Raw genomic sequence first — 19,730 nt, 5'->3', positions numbered from 1 at the left:
ACGGGATCGCTCTTCTTTATCCTGCAGCCCGGCAGACAGGAACATCCCCAAAAGCACAGCTCCCGGGCGAGATATTTTTGCATCCTCCTGGCTCGCCGTTTGGAGCCGTGGTCGAGCGAGTCACTTAGGACCCCGGGAGAGCTTTCAGCGAGCGCAGGAACAAAAGCTGGGTGCCCACTGAGCATGTGCGAAAGCGAGGCTTGCTCTCTTAAGGCTGGGTTAGTTACTGATATAAACAGCTGGAGGTATTCGAAAGGCTGAGTTGGAGAGATCCAGCAGAGCCGCCGGAGCGAGGAGATGCGAGGGGAGGATTACGGCTTCTGCGGGCTTTCCGTCGGGCTGACAGAAGAAGGATTAGTCAAGGGCAACCCTTTTTCGACGCTGCCGTCCAGTTTGTAGTCTGCCTGCCTGCCTGTCTGTCATTCCTGGGCTTTGCCAGGGACTTTTCCCTCTCTCTTGGCCGAATCCGGAGTTTTGGGAATATTGTTATCCAGAGGTGAGTCTTTCCTTTCTTTTTTTTCTTTCTTTCCTTCCTCCCATCCTGGCACATTGGCACTTTCCCATCCTCCACTGCTTGGCTCGGGACTGGAGAACTTTTCCGGGCTTTTTCCTCGCCAACAGTTTTTTGGGTTTTTTTTTTATCCCAGCCTTAAGGGATTGCGTGCCTTTATTTATTTATTTTTAAGGAAGGCAGCCTCTCTCAAGGAAGGATGAAAAGCATCCTTTTCAATGCGGGGGGGGGGGGTGTAGAGTAGACGGACAGGGCGATCTCACGAAGGTTTGGCTTAGTGGATCAGGGTTCATCCTCTCTCATATGTAGGGCACCAAGGGAGGCTTGGAAGGACCAATTTTGTATCTGGGTCTATTGCCGGAAGAGGTTGCCTGATCAGGTTTGGAGGGGGGGGGGGACAAGTAGAATCCACTTTCTCTTCCAAGCACCCTTCTTCGTGCCCAGAGATATTTTCTAAGACTTTATCAATAGCCTCTTTTTGCTTTGGGGGCTCGATGGCTGGAGGGGAGTGGGGGGGGGTGTCTTCTGGCATTTTGAGTGCTTTCAGTGCTCAGGCCTCTTTCGAGATGTATCGAGATGTATTGGAAACCGTGTCCTCTTCCCGTCTGGAGAAAGCTGCTTTTCTGAAATTGGTGTTATGCAAAGCTTGTTCTAAGGGGGTTCTTTCTTCAGGAGAAAAAAAAAGAAACTTATTCCTTCACCTCTGAAAATCCTATTGGCTTGCCGAGAAGTATTTTGCACGCTGTTCCAGGAAGATCCAAAGGGAGAGTTTATTATTCTTATTATTTTGAAAGCTCCCTTGATCTTAAATTTGATCAGAATTCTTTGGCAGCCTTCCTCCCCCCCCCCCTTTTAATGTTGATATAAAAGACAATAGAACAATGATGGTCATAATTATACTGAAATAAACAAACAAACAAACACACACACACACACACATTCAAAGCTCAAGTTTATTTCTATTAAACCCATAGGGTTTAATCTTAATTTTTCACACCATAATCTTCTAATGTTGTGGTTGACTCATAATGGATCATTGTAAGACTGCAGAAAGCAAGCCTATAGTTCTACTTTAGAGGGAGGAAGGAAGGAAGGAAAGCATTCTTCCCTTCCACTTCAACCAGTCTCTTATCTTTATTTCTCCAGGGTAACGGCAATGTTCTTGAAAGTAATTCCATGAATATGTCTCCTTCTCCAAACCCCCCTTTTCCAGTTAAACCCTGACTATGATGAATAAGAGAAATCTCAAATTGTTGCTGATAGATACTACCGGATGACCAGTGCAATTTCAGTTTGATACAGTTTCTCTTAAGATACCATGTTTGTTTACTGCTTTCCACCATCTCCTTGGGCATCCTTGCAATTTCTTGCATTTCTTATGGTGGTATCTGCCTTCCTTCAACTGTTCTGCTCCACATATGTATTCTCCATAGCGCCCCCGATTGCCCTATGCCACTTCAGTATCTATTGGGTGCTCTTTAAGTCATTAAGGCTTACCCATTCATGCAGGTGAATGATCCTCAGAACAAGGAAAAGAGTGCAAATGAGCCAATTAAGTCATTACACAGAGAGGCAAATTGAAATCAAATTGGGTTTCGTAAAGGATATAAGTCTATCAATAACTATTCTTCTTAAGGGCTCCAGGACATTAAGGATGTAAAAGAAATAATTGCCTATTTCCTTTAGAACAGAAAGATACAGTCCACCAGTACAGTCTGAGTCATAAGCACGGCTGGTGGAAATATACAGAATGTCCTCAAAACTTTTTATGCAAAACAACGGGTGTTTGAAAAAGAGGTAGGCACACATCCTTCCTCTCCCCCCACCCCCGGGGAGGGGGGAGGAAGCCAGGTGAGGGAGTCATGATAAATGCTTGAGTAAAAAACAAACAATTATGAAGAAACAGCCTGCCAAACAGGGTGTATATTTGGGAACTTTTATCTACAAAGATATTTTGGGGAAATTGCATAGAAAAAGGTGACCCCAATTTGATGTACATGTATGGGATAGGGATCGGCAGGGGTATAGATAGAGGCAGAAAGACAGGACAGAATAATAAGTAAATTTACAAAACCTGACGCAGAATGTATTTGCAACAAACCCAATGTCCCTATGCAAGGTGACAAGAGTCAAAGGGAGCCTGATCATAACCAAATGGGATTTGCCAATAGGTGACAAAGTAAGCAGTAGGTAACCGTGTAGAGGAGAGTTTTAAGATCACACCTGGAATACTACAATTTTTGTCACCATATTATAAAAAAAGATGTAGAGATCGCTTCTCGGCCTTTTGGCTAAAATCAAGTGTAGTATCTGTTCTTATCAGTTTAATATCTAATTCTCTATTTGAGGACTACATATTAAATAATTTTTAAACATTAAACTACTCTTCAAAAAAAAAACCACCTAAAAATAACATTGTTTTGAGTACTCTAAAAAAAAAAGATGTAGAAATCCTGGAAAGAGTGGAGAAAAGAGCAACGGACATGATTAGAGGGCTGGGGGGCTAAAACACATGGAGAAGGGTTGTAGGAACTGGCTATGTCTAGTTTAATGAAAAGAAGGACTAGAGATGACATGATAGCAGTCTTCCAAAATTTGAGGGGCTGCCACAAAGAAGAGGGGATCCACCGATTCTCCAAAGTACCCAAAGGCGGGACAAAAAGCAATGAGTGGAAGCTGGTTAGAGAGAGATCCCAACCATTTTTTGCCATTTTTTTTTACTACCGGTTTGCTCGTGTGCGTACGTGCTCACTCGCAACTCTTCTGCACATGTGCATAAGCATCCAGGCAGGTGGGCAGAGTCTCCCGTCGCTGACACTACCGGTTCGCCCAATCCAGGCCAAATCAGGAGCAACCCACCTCAGATCTCAACCTAGAACAATGGTTCTCAACCTTCCCAATGCCGCGATCGTTTAATACAGTTCCTCATGTTGTGGTGACCCCCAACCATAAAACTGGTGTCTCGGTTCCTAAGACCATTGAAAATATGTGTTTTCCGATGGTCTTAGGCAACCCCTGTGAAGGGGTTGTTCGACCCCTCAAAGGGGTCCCGACCCACAGGTTAAGAATCACTGACCTAGAACTGAGGAGACATTTCCGGTCAGAATAATTAACCAGTGGAATGGCTTATCTTCAGAAATTGTAGGTGTTCCCTTACTGGAGGCTTTTAAGAAGAGATTGAACAACCACTTGTTTGACATGGTATGGGGTCTCCTACTTGAGCAGGGGGTTGGACTAGAAGACTCCCGAGATCCCTTCCAACTCTGTTATTCTGGTAATTTTATATGGATGTTTGAGAGAAAATTCTCAATTTCAGTCCAGCTTTGAGGACCAGGCTTAAGCAACAGAAGAGGCCTGATTGCTTTAGCATCCTCTTTGTAAGCAATGCAAAGAGATCTGGTTGTCCACCATAAGCATGAGAAAACTTGACTGGGTGGTCTTTGGCATAATCCCACTTAAGTTCAAGAACTAAAATATTTAGTCTGTCCATCTAAGCCTGCTTCTTTTTAAAGTCCTCCCTACATGTATTATACTGGCAAGAAGAACCTTTTTTATATGGCTGAGGAGAAGTAGGATGAAGAGAGTGGCAAGTGACAGAAGAAAGGCTCACGAAAGAGAAGATGAGGGGAAAGCAAGGCAGTCCACATTGAGAGGGTCAAAATCAGCAAAATGGCGGACAGAGCCAAGGCAGTGAAAACTCCTCCCCTGTTAAATATGGACATTGGAAAAGGGTGAGGCTTGCCCAGTGATGTTCTGTCCACCTTTATTTGGATAGTTTTGACCCTCCCAATGTGGATACTCCCAGACTCTCCTCGGGAAGGAACTGTTGACAAACATTGACAAAATCAATTACTCTTTTTTTTACTTTTGACTCGAGACTCAACTTAACTCCGCCCACCACTGAATACAAGTTATGTTTGAAGGAATGTACTGTATATATAAATTATTATTATTATTATTATTATTATTATTATTATTATTATTATTATTATTATTATTATTATTATTATTATTATTCTGCCTAGCCTGTTGCTCTCATCCAGCTTCAAACTAAGCTTCTATCTAAGATAGTAGTTGTCCTTGTTTTCAAAAAAGACCACCAAGTTCTTGAGTCTTATTTTATCTACATTGAAACAAGTACATACAACAGAGATATATATCTGACCGCCCCGAGTCCCTTCGGGGAGAGGGGGCGGTCTAGAAATCTAAATAATAATAATAATAATAATAATAATAATAATAATAATAATAATAATAATAATAATAATAATAATAATAATAATAATATATGGTCATCTCTTGTTTCAATGTAGAAAAAATAAGACTCAAGAACATGGTCTTTTTTGAAAACAAGGACAACTACTATCTTAGATAGAAGCTTAATTTGAAGCTGGATGAGAGCAACAGGCTAGGCAGAATAATAGCAATAGCACTTCGACTTATATACCACTTCATAGTCCTTTTCAGCCCCCTCTAAGTGATTTACAGAGTCAGCCTATTACCCCTCAAAATCTGGGTCCTCATTTTACCCACCTCGGAAGGATGGAAGGCTGAGTCAACCTTGAGCAGGTCAAGATCGAACTCCTAGCAGTGGGCAGTTAGACTGCAATAGCAATAGCACTTAGACGTATACACTGCTTCCCAGTGCTTTACAGCCCTCTCTGAGCGGTTTACAAAGTTAGCCTATTTCCCCCAACAATCTGGGTGCTCATTTTACCCACCTCAGAAGGATGGAAGCTGAGTCAACCTTGAGCCCGGTGAGATTCGAACTGCCAAATTGCAGGCAGCTGGCAATCAGCAGAAGTAGCCTGCAGTACTGCACTCTAACCACTGCGTCACCTCGGCTTCATGAATGGAGGCAAATAAATGTGTCCCGGGATAATGATGTGAGATCGAATTTGGGTCGGTCACCGGGACCAGAGAGAAAGTGGACTACAGATAGTCCTCAACTTACAACAGTTCATTTAGTGACCGTTCAAAGTTACAATGGCACTGAAAAATGTGACTTATGCCCATTTGTCAAAAGTTACAGCATCCCTTCGATTATGTGATCAAAATGTGGATGCTTGGGAACTGGTTCATATTTATGACCGCTGCTGTATCCCAAAGTGATGTGATCCCCTTTTGTGACCTCCTGACAAGCAAAGCCAATGGGGAAGCCAGATTCACTTAACAACTGGCTTACAACTGTAGTGATTCATTTAACAACTGTGGCAAGAAAGGTCGTAAAATGGGGCAAAACTCCCTTAACAAATTTCTGACTTAACAATAGAAATTTTGGACTCAATTGTGGTTTAGGATGTAAGTCGAGGACCACCTGTATTTTACCAGGCCTGCTTTCCACTCTTCTTTAATTCTGGTTTAGTTTCCTCTTTGAAAATTGCAGAGCTTTTTGCAACTCTCCTTTATTTTTGTTCACTTGTATCTTTCCCTTTCTGATGTTCATAAAATACATTATAAAATAAATATTGCTCTTGCCCATCAGATAAAAGCAAAATTGTCGCCACTGTAATTTGATTTTCTTAAGAAGAAAAAGACCAGGTCTTTTAAAGATGGGCATTTGGTTTCTTGATCCATTGCTAAAGCATTATGTATGCCTCAGTCAAGGGGACGCGGTTGCTCAATGGCTAAGACACTGAGCTTGTCGATCAGAAAGGTCGACAGTTCGAATCCCTAGTGCCGCATAATGGAGTGAGCTCCCGTTACTTGTCCCAGCTTCTGCCAACCTAGCAGTTCAAAAGCACATAAAGAATGTAGGTAGAAAAATAGGAAACATCTTTGGTGGGAAGCTAACAGTGTTCTGTGCACCTTTGGCATTTAGTCATGCCAGCCACATGACCACAGTGACATCTTCGGACAGCACTGGCTCTTCGGCTTTGAAATGGAGATGAGCATTGTCCCCTAGAGTCGGGAACAATTAGCACATATGTGTGAGGGGAACCTTCGCCTTTACCTAAAGTATTATGTATGCCTTAGTCACTTTCAATCAGAAGAGCCAGTCTGGCACAGTGATTAAAGGGACCAGGTGGGGAGGTAACAGCATTCTGTGTGCCTTTGGCGCTAAGTCATGCCAGCCACTTGATCACGGAGATCTCTTCGAACAGCGCTGGCTCTTCGGCTTTGAAACGGAGATGAGCACCATCCCCTAGAGTCAGGAACGACTAGCACATATGTGTGAGGGGGACCTTTACCTAAAAACAGTGCTGAAATTGAGTCCGGTCATGTTGTGCCTCAACTTATGACGGCAACAGAAATTATGGTCTAGTTGTACTTGTAAGTCAAGAACAATCTGTAACGTAAAGGCACCAAACTGAATAAGGACATTATCATGGTCAATTGAGGTAAAACTAAAGCAACTAAAAACTGTGTGGCAAATCATGCAGAATTCTGGGATGGGATTTGAGGGCTAATTTAGCTCTGCTCTACCCAATGGGAGATTTGGACTTTCAGACTTGTAACATCGATGTCAGTGTTCCCAGGTAAACCAGACAGGAAACATGACTAGATGAGCTAATTCTACTTTCTTGTAAGGTTAGTCGGACAGTGTCCTTTAAGTCTGAAAGTACAAATCTCCCACTGTCTCCTTTACAGACTGAGAAATTTGGGAGGTTCCTTTCTGAGTCTCTCTGTCCACCCATTATGCAGCTGCAGGCTATGCCCCCATTATCTGACCATTCCCTAGATCAGGGGTTGGCCACCTTAAATACTCAGAGAGCCATTTGGACCCAATCTCCCACAGAAGAAAAAAAACACCGGGAGCTCCAAAACCCTTTTGACACCTACAATGAAGATAGCATTGCATATATTATGTTTTTACCTTTATGCTGTGTATAAAAAAAACCTATAGTGTGTTGCATTTATGAAACCGGTATAGAGAAAACATTTTTTTAGTTCTGCATGCAACAAAAACATTTTGAAAATATAGGTCGAAAACCTCATGCTGGCGGCTATCGCACATTGGCAGTTGTGATGCATATTTTGAGAGGGATGAAAGAGCCACATGTGGCTCCAGAGCCATGGTTTGCAGACCCCTGTCCTAGACAGCATGCTGGCTGGGGAATTCTGGGAATTGACTGTCTATGGAGATTCTCAGTAATCCAGGTCATGGTTGTCCCAAAGATGCCTTTTTCAAGACTTGGAAAAGAAGGACTAGGGGAGACATGATAGCAGTGTTCCAATATCTCAGGTTTTGCCACAAAGAAAGCTATTCTCCAAGGCACCTGAGGGTAGAACAAGAAGCAATGGGTGGAAACTAATGAAGGAGAGAAGCAACTTAGAACAGAGGAGAAATTTCCTGACAGTTAGAACAATTAATCAGTGGAACAGAATTGCCTCCAGAAGTTGTGAATGCCCCAACACTGGAAGTCTTTAAGAAGATATTGGATAGCCATTTGTCTGGAACAGTATAGGGTTTCCTGCCTAGGCAGGAAGTTGGACTAGAAGACCTCCAAGGTCTCTTCCAACTCTGCTATTGTATTGTATATTGTATTACTTTATTTTTCTTTGAAGACGTTTCACTTCTCATCCAAGAACAGTCTTCAGTTCTAACTGGATGTTGGAGAATGGAAAGATTTATACTCCTTGCAGACAGCTGGTCATTTGCATTCTTTTAGAGAGTTATTGAGGCCACCTGGAGGTTTATCTTTGTCCCGAGGGTCACCTGAATAGTGCAAATGGGGGTGGACCCTTCTTGGAACTGTTGAAAGGACTGTGTTGTAAACTGGAGATAGTTTATGTTGTATCCCTCCCCTTCTGTTTCAAGAGGGCTTCTTTGACCCCTTTTTGGGTCCACACTTCCCAAGAGTGAGAAAGACTGATGTGGAGAAATCTTCTGAGTATGTACAGAATACTTCCATAAAACAAAATAACAGAGTTGGAAGGGACCTTGGAGGTCGTCTAGTTCAAGTCCCTGCTCTGGCAGGAAACTCTGTTATCATTTCAGACAAATGGTTGCCAGTCTCTTCTTCAAAACTTCCAGTGTTGGAGGATCTACAACCTCTGGAGGCAACTCGTTCCATCAATTTAATTGTTCTCACTATCACTCATGCTAGGTGAGACTTGTCATTTCTCACTCAACATGAATGGGGGAAAGTTTGGTGCCCCTCTGAAATCTTGTTTCTGTTTATGTAACTCTTACAATGATTTTGAAATGATTCTAGATTCATGGTGTGGTGATAAAGACAGGAAGTATAGCTTTCTGTTGTGTTTCCTGCCACCCACGCTGTCCAACGTTGGGTCATTCATATTTTTTCCAGGTTTTAAATGAGGCTTTCTTTAAGGTTAGGATGATGAAAAACGCATCGATGTTACTTTCAGTTATTTAAAAAAAACAATTTCAGAAACAGTTTTATTTATTCTGGGAATAGAAAACATGAATGGACATCATTCAAGGATCCACAGTGGAACTAGCATTGTCAAAGCTTGTTGGTACTTCTAAAAAATGTACAGGCACTTTAGTCTTTTGCAGCTGTCACATAGACCAGCATTTCTTAATCTTGGAAAATTTAAGATGTGTGGACTTCATCTCCCAGAATTCCTCAGTGAGGCTGGCATAGAGTAGGGGGACTGGGCATGGTGATACTTCCTGGATATTTTAAGATAGGAACAATGGGTTATGTATTATGGGAATGATAGTCCAAAATATGTGAAAGTGTGGCCTCTTTCTGTGTTTAATTTAAAGCTTTAGCTTCCGTAGGAGGGGTCAATTGAGGGGTCCTTGATGCTCCCCGAGCTTGGTTGGTTTTTTGCTGATGTTTCACTACACAAACTAGGCAACATCATCAGTGCTAGTCAACGTTTAACACAGGGGTATTAATACAATAATACAATAGCAGAGTTGGAAGGGACCTTGGAGGTCTTCTAGTCCAACTCCCTGCCTAGGCAGGAAATCCTATTCCATTCCAGACAAATAGCTATCCAACATCTTCTTAAAGACTTCCAGTGTTGGGACATTCACAACTTCTGGAGGCAAGCTGTTCCACTGATTAATTGTTCTAACTGTCAGGAAATTTCTCCTCAATTCTAAGTTGCTTCTCTCCTTAATTAGCTTCCACCCATTGCTTCTTGTTCTGCCCTCAGGTGCCTTGGAGAATAGTTTGACTCCCTCTTCTTTGTGGCAACCCCTGAGATATTGGAACAATGCTATCATGTCTCCCCCAGTCCTTCTTTCTATTAAACTAGACATACCCAGTTCCTGCAACCGTTCTTCATGTTTTAGCCTCCAGTCCCCTAATCATCTTTGTTGCTCTTCTCTGCACTCTTTCTAGAGTCTCCACATCTTTTCTACATCGTGGCGACCAAAACTGAATGCAGTCAAATTCAATTTCATTGAGAGCCACATCAGGGTGTGGTTGACCTGGGCGGGGGAGGGGGGGCATGGCCGACTGGGTGGATGTGACCGACTGGGTGGGTATGGTTGACTGTGTGGGCGTGGCCAACTTGACGCCACTCACTGGGCGTGGCTGACTGGGTGGGAATGGCCAGCTTGTCATCACTCCCCAAACTGCTGCTTTGCATTGAGTAGACTGGGCCGAAGCCACGCTGATTGGCCCCTTACATTTCCCAGGATAGCTCCGGGCCTTGTGTTTAACACCCTTGGTTTAACATATTCAAGATAGAAAATTTCCCATCTCATAATTCCTACAGTCACCAGGAGTCAACATTAATTTGAAGGTGTGCATGTGTGCACATGAATACATGTGTGTCTGTGCATGCATATTTACACACACACAGAAAACTCTTAGGGCATGTAAGCCTGTAATCTCCTTTGATCTGTTTGTCTTCCATATTTTAGCAGATTTAGAACTTCACTATCTTTCACCTGCTATGTTATTCATAGAATAGAATAACAGCATTGGAAGGGACCTTGGAGGTCTTCTAGTCCAACACCCTGCCTAGGCAGGAAACCCTACCGTTTCAGACAAATGGCTGTTCAACAGCTTCTTAAAGACTTCCAGTGTTGGGGCATTCACAACTTCTGGATGCAAGCTGTTCCACTGATTAATTGTTCTAACTGTCCGGAAGTTTCTCCTCAGTTCTAAGTTGCTTCTCTCCTTGATTACTGTAGTTTCCGTCCATTGTCTCTGGTGCTTTGGACAATAGCTTGATTCCCAGACCAGTCTCAAAGATGCTTTTTCAGGAGGCAATTGACTTTCTTGTTTTTTTTTTTCCTTTTCAAGACATTTTGTTTCTCATTCAAGAAGCTTCTTCAATTCTGACGGGATAGTGGGGAATGGAAGGATTTATTTTCCTTGCAGACCTTTTAGAGGGTTGTTGTAGCACTTGGAGGTTTATCTGTGTCCTGGTTCCTGTAGTCTGCATTTTTTCCCCTCTGGAAATCCATTCCTGCTCCCACACCATTCCAGGGGTGTTCATCCCAAATTGTATAGCTAAAAGTCTGTAGAGATTCTCAGTCATCCAGGTCATGGTTTTCCCAAAGGTCCTTTTTCAGGAAGCCACTGGACTAAGAAAAAACAAGGAAGTCCAGTTGCCTCCTGAAAAAGCACATTTGGGACAAACCTTGACCTGAATGACTGAGAATCTCTACAGACGTTTATCTAGTTCAGTGTTTCCAAATTTCAGCAACTTTAACATGTGCGGATGTTTTAAATCCCAGAATTCTCTAGCCAGCATGTTGGGAGTTGAAGTCCACATATCGTAAAGTTTGCTGAGATTGTGAAATGGTGATCTAGACATTTAATACAAGGAATAACAAATCGATCCCTTGTGCCCCTGGTGACCTCCCTTGACAGCCATTTCCCAGTGCTTTTATTGACCAGCCTTTAAAACAAGTTTGGGTGATACATCACTCGTGTTAAAAACCAAGTAAAATAAGTCAACGCAATTTCTATTGGAAGAATCAGACAGAAACACTATAGGAGAAACCTTTTGTCAATCCCATTTGGTAGACATGCTGGATTATCAAAATGTTGTCATTCCTCAATGTGATGATTCTGAATGTGATGCAAACATGTATATATTTTAAATGTGATCAAAATGATTTTAAAAAATGTCCAATGGTAACTTGCTCAATAGTAATAACTGTGAGAGGAATCTTGGAGTCCTAGTGGACAACCATTTAAATATGAGCCAGCAGTGTGCAGCAGCTGCCAAAAAAGCCAACACAGTTCTAGGCTGCATCAACAGAGGGATAGAATCAAGATCACGTGAAGTGTTAATACCACTTTATAAGGCCCTGGTAAGGCCACACTTGGAATACTGCATCCAGTTTCAGTCGCCGCGGTGTAAAAAAGATGTAGAGATTCTAGAAAGAGTGTGGAGAAGAGCAACAAAGAGGATTAGGGAACTGGAGGCTAAAACACATAAAGAACGGTTGCTGGAATTGGGTATGTCTAGTTTGATGAAAAGAAAGGACTAGGGGTGACATGATAGCAGTGTTCCAATATCTCAGGGGTTGCCACAAAGCAGAGGGAGTCAAACTATTCTGCAAAGCACCTGAGGGTAAAACAAGAAGCAATGGGTGGAAACTAATCAAGGAGAGAAGCAACTTAGAACTGAGGAGAAATTTCCTGACAGTGAGAACAATTAATCAGTGGAACAGAAATTGCCTCCAGAAGTTGTAAATGCTCCAACACTGGAAGTTTTTAAGAAGAGATTGGATGACCATTTGTCTGAAGTGGTGTAGGGTATCTTGCCTAAGCAGGGGGTTAGACTAGATGACCTCCAAGGTCCCTTCCAACTCTGTTATTCTAAATTATTCTATTCTAATTGTTTCCATTCCTGGTAGACAGGGAATTGGTTTTGTTACCCAACTAAATAACATCTTCCGGGTTATTTAGCCCTGAAGATATTGAGCTAAATAGATAACAAAAATGTCTGCAAGCAAACAACCAAGCCCAAAGAGCAAAAAGGACTCCACAGACTAAAATCTACCTAGCATTTAAAAAATGCTCAACTTAGCCTGAACCTCACTATGGTATTTACTTTCTTTGAATAATGAAATGCCTCATTCATTCATAATACGGACTGTAGGATTCTTCTCCAAGGCCTCACTGCCTTTGCAGAGTTTCCTGGATTGATCATGTGACCAAACAACCTTGCAGGTGGCACAAGAACCTGTTGTGACCCAGCAGGAGCCGTTGGAGCTGCAACCAGACTCTGATGACGAGGAGTCTGATGAGTCGGCGCTGGAAGATGTGGAGGACCCTGGACAGGGTTCCGACTCTGAGCAGGGATCAGAGAGGCTGGTTGGCTACCAGGAGGCACCTGAGGCATGGAGCAGTGGTGAAAGCCAAAGGGAGTGTGCTCCTGACGTCATGCATTGGAGCAGTGGGGAGGAGACAAGGGAGGTGGTTCTGGATGCCCTGCAATGGAGGGCTAATAGACATAAAGAACAGCTACGCAGTTACAGGAGATAATTGAACTCAGGTGGTTGTAATTAGACTCCTCTCAAGACTGTATTTAAGGAGGGACTTTCCACAAGCTGTTGCAGGAATCAACGTATTTACTAGAGCTGGAGAAGCTATCGGGACTGTCTTGGCAGGCTGGATTGCTGCCAAGGTCTAGTCTGTGCTGGATTGCTGCCAAGGTCTAGTCTGTGTGTTAATAAATCCATTGCAGTATCTTTGTCTCGGTGTGCTTTGGTGTATGAAGAGGGGGGTCAGAACAGGAACCTATTTACTCTTAAAGAAGAGAAAAGATTGAGGGATCTTTTGTTCATTTTAAGAAATACAGTGTGAAAGTAAAATCCCCATTGCCTAGGAACCTGTAAGATCCGCGCCTCCTGTGAAGTCCTTGGTGCTCTCTGTCCTTGGTTGTTTGCATGCAGACATTTAGTTACCTGATCAGGTAACATCATCAGTGCTAATGAGTGTGGTGTTTGATCCCGGGTAATATTCAATCGTTTCCCTGCTGATGCTGGTGGTAGCCTGGTTTTTTTTTCCTTGGCGATTCCTTGATTAGGCCAGGGGTGGGCTTCAAAAAATTTAGCAATGGATTCTTTGCCGGGTTGCTGGCTGGGTGTGGCCATGGTGGGTGTGGCCTAGTCAGCTTCCTGCACTGCTGCAGGGAGGGCATTTTCACTCTCCCTGGGTTCCAGAGGCTCTGGCCTTCCGAAACTTTGGGAGATCCATTTTTCACCCTCCCTGGGCTATGAATCTTTCCTTGAGCACCCAGGAGGGTGAAAACGGCCTCCTCCAGGCTCTGGAGCCCTGTGGAAACCAGGAAAGGGCCTGTTTCCAGCCCTCCCCAGACTCTGGAGACTTCCATCAAGCCTCCGAGAGGGCCAAAATGTCCTCCCCTGGGCTCCCGAGGCTCCCAGGAGGCCTGTTTTTCACCCTCCCTGAGCCTCCGCGTGGACCCTACACTTACCGGGCATCTAAAATGGGCTGCGTGGAGACTCCTGGGAGGGGCGGGCAGGGCCAGCAAGGAGTGGGATTTGGGGGTTCGCAGAACCGCACAGAATCTTTGCTAGAGGATCGCCCGAACCTGGAGCAGCCCACCACTGGATTAGGCTATTGTTTTCTGCTTGATTGTCTGCTTGACTGCTTGCAAACTCCTGCATATAAATGGGAAACAAATGCTACCCTCACCAGCAGTGATGATGTTATGTAGTGTTGGAAGAAATATCCAGGTCTAGCTCCAAGCCGGGAGAAAGGCACTGGAGATAAAAGGGAGGCTGGAGGCTGATTGGAAAGAGAGTTTTATTTATTGATGAAGTAGAAGCACATGGGTGGCTCTGATCAGCTGACCATATGGAGTTGAGAATGGGTTTTTTTTTTATACCTTCTCTTGGGCTTTGCACTTGAACTTTCTGTTCCTGAGCATATATTCTGTTGACTGTTGTAGGGGTCATAGCTGGCTCTGTAGGTTTTCTGAGCTATGTTTGATTGAAGTTTGGTCTGCTGATACAAGGAAGGGGCTTGTTGGGGAATTCCTATTGTGGTTGAGGCAGGGGTGGGTTGATGCCGGCATTACTGTCAGTTTGGTGCAGTGACATGCAGTCAGGTGAGGCAGGGGAGGCACAGCCTCACCACTGTCATCATGAAAAGAAAAAAAAATGTAAAAGGAAAAAGGCGAGAGCTGAGGTCAGGCTGAGCTAGTTGCTGCCTCACAGTGGATGACTCTGCTTAACTGTTTAAAAAAGCCTCTAAAAAGCGCCCTCTACTATGAGGCAGGAGAACAGCATGCCTCATCTAATCTGACTTTAGGCGTTTTATGATCACTCGAGCAAAGTTAAGCAAGGTTAAAAGCCTAAAAATTCCTGAAGTAGGTGAGGCACGCAGTTCTCCTGCCTCATAGTAGAGGGCGCTCGTTTGGGCCGGGCTTCTTCAGAGGACCCGAGGCAAGAGCAGAGTTGAAATTCTCTCTGAAACAATTGGAAAAGGTACGTGTGGGTCGGAGGGAGGGGGAGGAATTCAAACTTCAAACTTCAAAGTGTAGTTTGATTGCAGGCAGAGCCACGTTGCCTTTTCAAACCTGTAATCAGTGAAGCTGGGCTGGATCCTTCTGGGGCTGGGGGAAAGTGTGTGTAGTCCAATCCAACTTCTGTGTGTGTGTGTGTGTGTGTGTGTGTTTGAGAGAGGGTGGGGGAGGGAGAGAGGGAGGAAGGAGGGGAAGGGAGAAGAAAAAAGAAAGAAAGAAGGAACCTTCTTTCGCAAAGGAGAAAAACAAATGCTGTCACTTTAAATCAGAACTGAGCATGCCTGGCTGTGGAATTCTGGGAGTTGAAGTCCACAAGTCTAAAAAAATTTGAAATCCACCACTGGGTCAGTGCCTCACCAGCCATAAACCTCACTGCACGTCACTGGTTTGGTGCGCACAAAAAGTTTGCTCCAAGCGCATGCACATTTGCAAATAAAAAGGTCTGTGCATGCACAAAACCTTATAAAATGAATAAATAAATATTTTTTTTGCAATGAAAATTGTTCTGTGCATGCACAGAACCGAAAAACAAGATGGCACCACCATAGGAGAACTGGTTTGGGGGCGTGGCAGGCCTGGGTTGCTGCCAGTTCCAGTGGCCCAGGCCACCAAGTTACTACTGGTTTGGTTCAACCAGTCCAAATTGGTAGGAACCCACCTCTGGGCTGAAGGCTAATCCTATCTTTGTTGGATCTTGGGTGAGTGTATTTACTTATGAGTAGAGCTATCTATCTCTTTATCTCTTGACATCTGCTATGGGCTATTAAGGAAAGTGGGGGATGCTTTCCAAGAGCTTGTTTCTCCAATTCTCATTCCAGGGAAATATAATAGTCTGCCTTTTTAATATTTCTCAAAATATTTCCTTCTTCTAGGAGAGGTGGGTGGGTGCTAACTTCCTACACTAGTCTGGCAATGAAATGTTTGCAAGCAAGCTTAGAGAGCACCAAGGACTCCACAGCTGAATTATGAACTACAAATATTCCCTTCTAAGTTTTTTTGTTTTGTTTTGTTTTTCTGGATCCGGTTATTTTACACTAAGAATCCGGGAAGAAATGCTTGTTTGCAAAGCAGCCAAAATGGGCCAGACTGATATCAATTCAAACTTTCCTGTTCATATCTATGGATGCTTTCATATACAGTGTGTGAAACTCTTCAATTATTCTTGACAACTCTCCATTGGTGTGCCTTCTGGAGTAACCTATTGTTAGCTAAGTTGACCTTTTCTATTAATAACAGTACTCTGTTGTATAGGTGTATATTTGAGCTTTTTTACTAGTGACACTTTTACTGCGGTTATTCCAAATATACAGAGTGGTAGAGGGAAGGCTTTGTAATGGAACAAATTACTTTCCGTAACTACGGTTTTGAGCTGAAATAAACATACGGCTAATTTATGCACCATTGCTGGAATTGTGTTAAAATAAACTAATGGAACTGAGAAGTTTTCTGACCATAATGTAGAATTCATTGCATTTGGAAATCAGTGGCAAGAGGAGGAAACGTTTCAAATGAACACAATTGGAGTTTGTCGTTTCAGTTATTAAATGTTCTTCTGCAAGACAGAAATTTCTGTTTCTTCTGACAGGAAGATTGCTTAATATTTATTTATGTTAGATTTTTATCCCACCTTTATTACTTATTGTCAGGGTATTTATTTATGGGGGGAAAATGTCCAGACCAAACGTCATTTCTAATGTTGGATTGTCCCCATTACCAGATGGAGCCCTCTAGTTGAGTACTGTGAAGCTGTTACCATGGCAACTCCACTGCACTGTGCAGTAGAAGCCAATACAGCAGCATGGCACAACAGGCTGTATCTTAACACACACCCCGAGGGGTGTTAAGGGTGTCTTACCCCCACAGTATTTACCTCTATGTACCAAGTTTGGTTGAAATTGCTCAAGGTATTCCAGAATTATGCTGGAACATACATATACACAGCAATATATTATATATTATATATATAAGCTTGAAATAGATCTATACTAGTCTCCCTTTATTTATTTATCAGCACAAATACAACACAAACATAGCAAGGGCAACATTAAAAATAAAAATATGGTTTTCTGCCTGGATGGTCTCCTGTAGTGAGCCGAAGGACAGAAAGGGTAGTAGTGAGTTCCCTCCCATATTTGGGCATACCAGGGGTTGTAACACAAATACATACATACATACGTGTGTGTGTGTGTGGAGAGAGAGAGAGAGAGAGAGAGAGACTACTACGCTTGCTGTGTTTCGCTGCTATGTGATGACAAGCTGCCATGTTTTGTTTACATATTTATTTCGTATGTTTTGTTGTACGCCGCCCCGAGTCCTTCGGGAGAGGGTGCGGCTAAGAAATAAATATATTATTATTATTATTATTATTATTATTATTATGAGCTGTGGGGAGGGGGAATGAAAGAGGGGAATGGTTGGGAAATAGAAAGTAGAAACTGTGCTTGTTCAAGACTTGGCCTCAAGGCCACCCATCTGGAAGAAGGAGGGAGTTATATTCCAACCTATGTTTGGAATGATTGTTATGAAAACATTTTGTATGAACTGGATTGGTTACACTGAGATAGGCAATTAGAGACAGTTAAAGTTGGGGGAATAAAACTCAGGGATTTTGGCACGTGATTCTCAGTTCTGGCCAGTGGTGGGTTTCAAACATTTTTAGAACCTATTCTGTAGGTGTGGCATGTTTTGTGGGAGTGGCTCAGCGATCATGTGACCGGCTTGTCCAACAGCCGAAGAAGGAACAGAGGCGAGGATTCAGCTGTTGGACAAGCCCACATGGTGCGCGCTGCTCCCTTCTCTTTGACAGCTGCCTTGTTTCCAATGAAGGGGGGGGAGGAAAAATGCATGGATTACCCCCCCCCCCAATTCGAAATGAGGCGGCTGTCAAAGAGAAGGTAGCAGTGTGTGCCATGTGGGCTTGTCCAACAGCCGAAGAAGGAACAGGAGGCGAGGATTCGCCTGTAGGACGAGCCCACGCAGCGCACTGCTCCCTTCTCTTTGACAGCCACCTCATTTCCAATGAACGCAGGGGGGGGGGGAATTGGGAAGGGGAATCCATGTGTTTTTCCCCCCTCTGCATGGATTCCTCCCCCCATTGGAAACAAGGCAGCTGTCAAAGAGAAAGGAGCAGCGCACACCACGTGGGCTTGTCCAACAGCCAAAGAAGGAATAGGAGACGAGGATCTGGCTGTTGGACAAGCCCACGTGGCGCGCACTGCTCCCTTCTCTTTGACAGCCGCCTCGTTTCCAATGAAGGGGGGGTGAAATCCATGCAGAGGGAGGAAAAACACATGGATTTCTTCCCCACCCCCATTGGGAACCAGGCAGCTGTCAAAGTGAAGGGAGCGCGCACCACGTGGGCTTCTCCCAATCCTCCGCTCGGCAAAGGAAGTGGGTGGGCCAGGCAAGCCTGGTGCTGACAGGCAGGGCGAGCGAGCGAGCAGCGACTGGGCGGGGGGGGAGCAAGTGGGTGGGGGGAAGACCAGGGGAGGGAGCGTTCCGGTGTGGGGCCTCCAGAACACCGGGTACGGGAAGGCATGCTAAATTTCACCATCCAGTACAGCCATACTGGTCCGTACCGGTTGAAACCCACTCTTGGTTCTGGCTATTCAATGCTGCAATACACATGATCTCAAATAAAGCTGAGCCTTGGCTGAGCGCATTAGTTAGAGTGCAGCACTGCAGCGTTCTGGTTGCCTGTAATTTGGCAGTTCAAAATGAGGACCCAAATTATTGGGAGCAATATGCTGACTTCTGTAAACTGCTTAGAGAGGGCTGCAAAGCATTGTAAAGCAGTATATAAGTCCAAGTGCTATTGCTCAAAGTGCTATACCTTACCCATAAAATGGAGCCCAGGATCGCTTTTATTTAGAGCAGGGGTGTCCAAACTTGGCAACTTTAAGACTTGTGGACTTCAACTCCCAGAATTCCCCAGCCAGCCATGCTGGCTGGGGAATTCTGAGAGTTGAAGTCCACAAGTCTTAAAGTTGCCAAGTTTGGACACCCCTGATTTAGAGGTTCAAACCGTGGACAGCCTGACACACTCTTCAATCAACATGTCAACGTTCTGATTAACAAAACCAAAGCAAGCACTTTTGAACTTCTCAGATGTCCGAATGCAAGACTTTATTGAGTACATCGTTTCGGCGCCAAAGAACTCAAAACCAACTCTAGCTAATTCCTGCGCAAATCCACGTAATTGCAGTATCGATTCTCCCCACCCACCCACTCCTATTAGTGCAGGTCACGTAGTCCAATTGAGTGGCATTGTACTATTATGAGAAGAAGTCTCTGGTCTTGACAAACATCTGCCAATGTGTCCTCGGTTCTCAAGGCTCTTCTTCTTGAAGTCTGGGACCTGCATTCCATCTCACCCTTCCCTCCCCTCACCCGGTTCTTTGGCAAGCCAAGAAGTGATAACAGTTTGCAACAGCATAAGCTCGCTTCAAGCTTGACACAATATACCTGATGCACCTTAGTGATGATGCACCTTAGTGATGATTGTCCTTCTAATTGGAAGGACACTGAAGTGTTCCGATGATCTAGTTTATCTTGGTTTCAGGCTAAGGAATTGCCTGCCTCAAGTGATTTCTTCCCCAAAAATAAACTGTTTGGGAAAAGCTGGACAAATATGCTCTCCGTATTTCTGCACCTTGAACATGGCACCACCATCACATCTTTCCTGTCATGGTGCAAATCTGACCAAGAAAAACCAGCAGATTGGAGAAGGCGAGGAACCTAAGTGACTGCTTTAGCTTGGTAAATAACACTGAGCCATCGGATTCAGGGTTAGAGTGAAGTGGCAAGAATGCGTGTGTGTGTGTGTGTGTGTGTGTGT

The 19,730-nt window shown here is 43.9% G+C and overlaps 1 protein-coding gene across 1 annotated transcript in view; it reads left to right on the top strand.

Moving 5' to 3' along the window:
• Positions 1–268: 268 nt before the first annotated feature.
• The window catches only part of WSCD1 (WSC domain containing 1), an 87,987-nt gene continuing 68,525 nt past the window's right edge, over positions 269–19,730 (top strand). Inside the window, exon 1 of the mRNA XM_081944355.1 lies at positions 269–496. The gene's annotated coding sequence lies outside the window, so the exon portion shown is untranslated. The remainder of the gene's footprint in view (positions 497–19,730) is intronic.

Source organism: Natrix helvetica (assembly GCF_964273705.1).
Source record: "Natrix helvetica genome assembly, chromosome: 2".
NCBI classification, from domain to species: domain Eukaryota; kingdom Metazoa; phylum Chordata; class Lepidosauria; order Squamata; family Natricidae; genus Natrix; species Natrix helvetica.
Note: the sequence above shows the minus strand (reverse complement) of the source record. Positions and strands in the feature narration are given on the sequence as shown.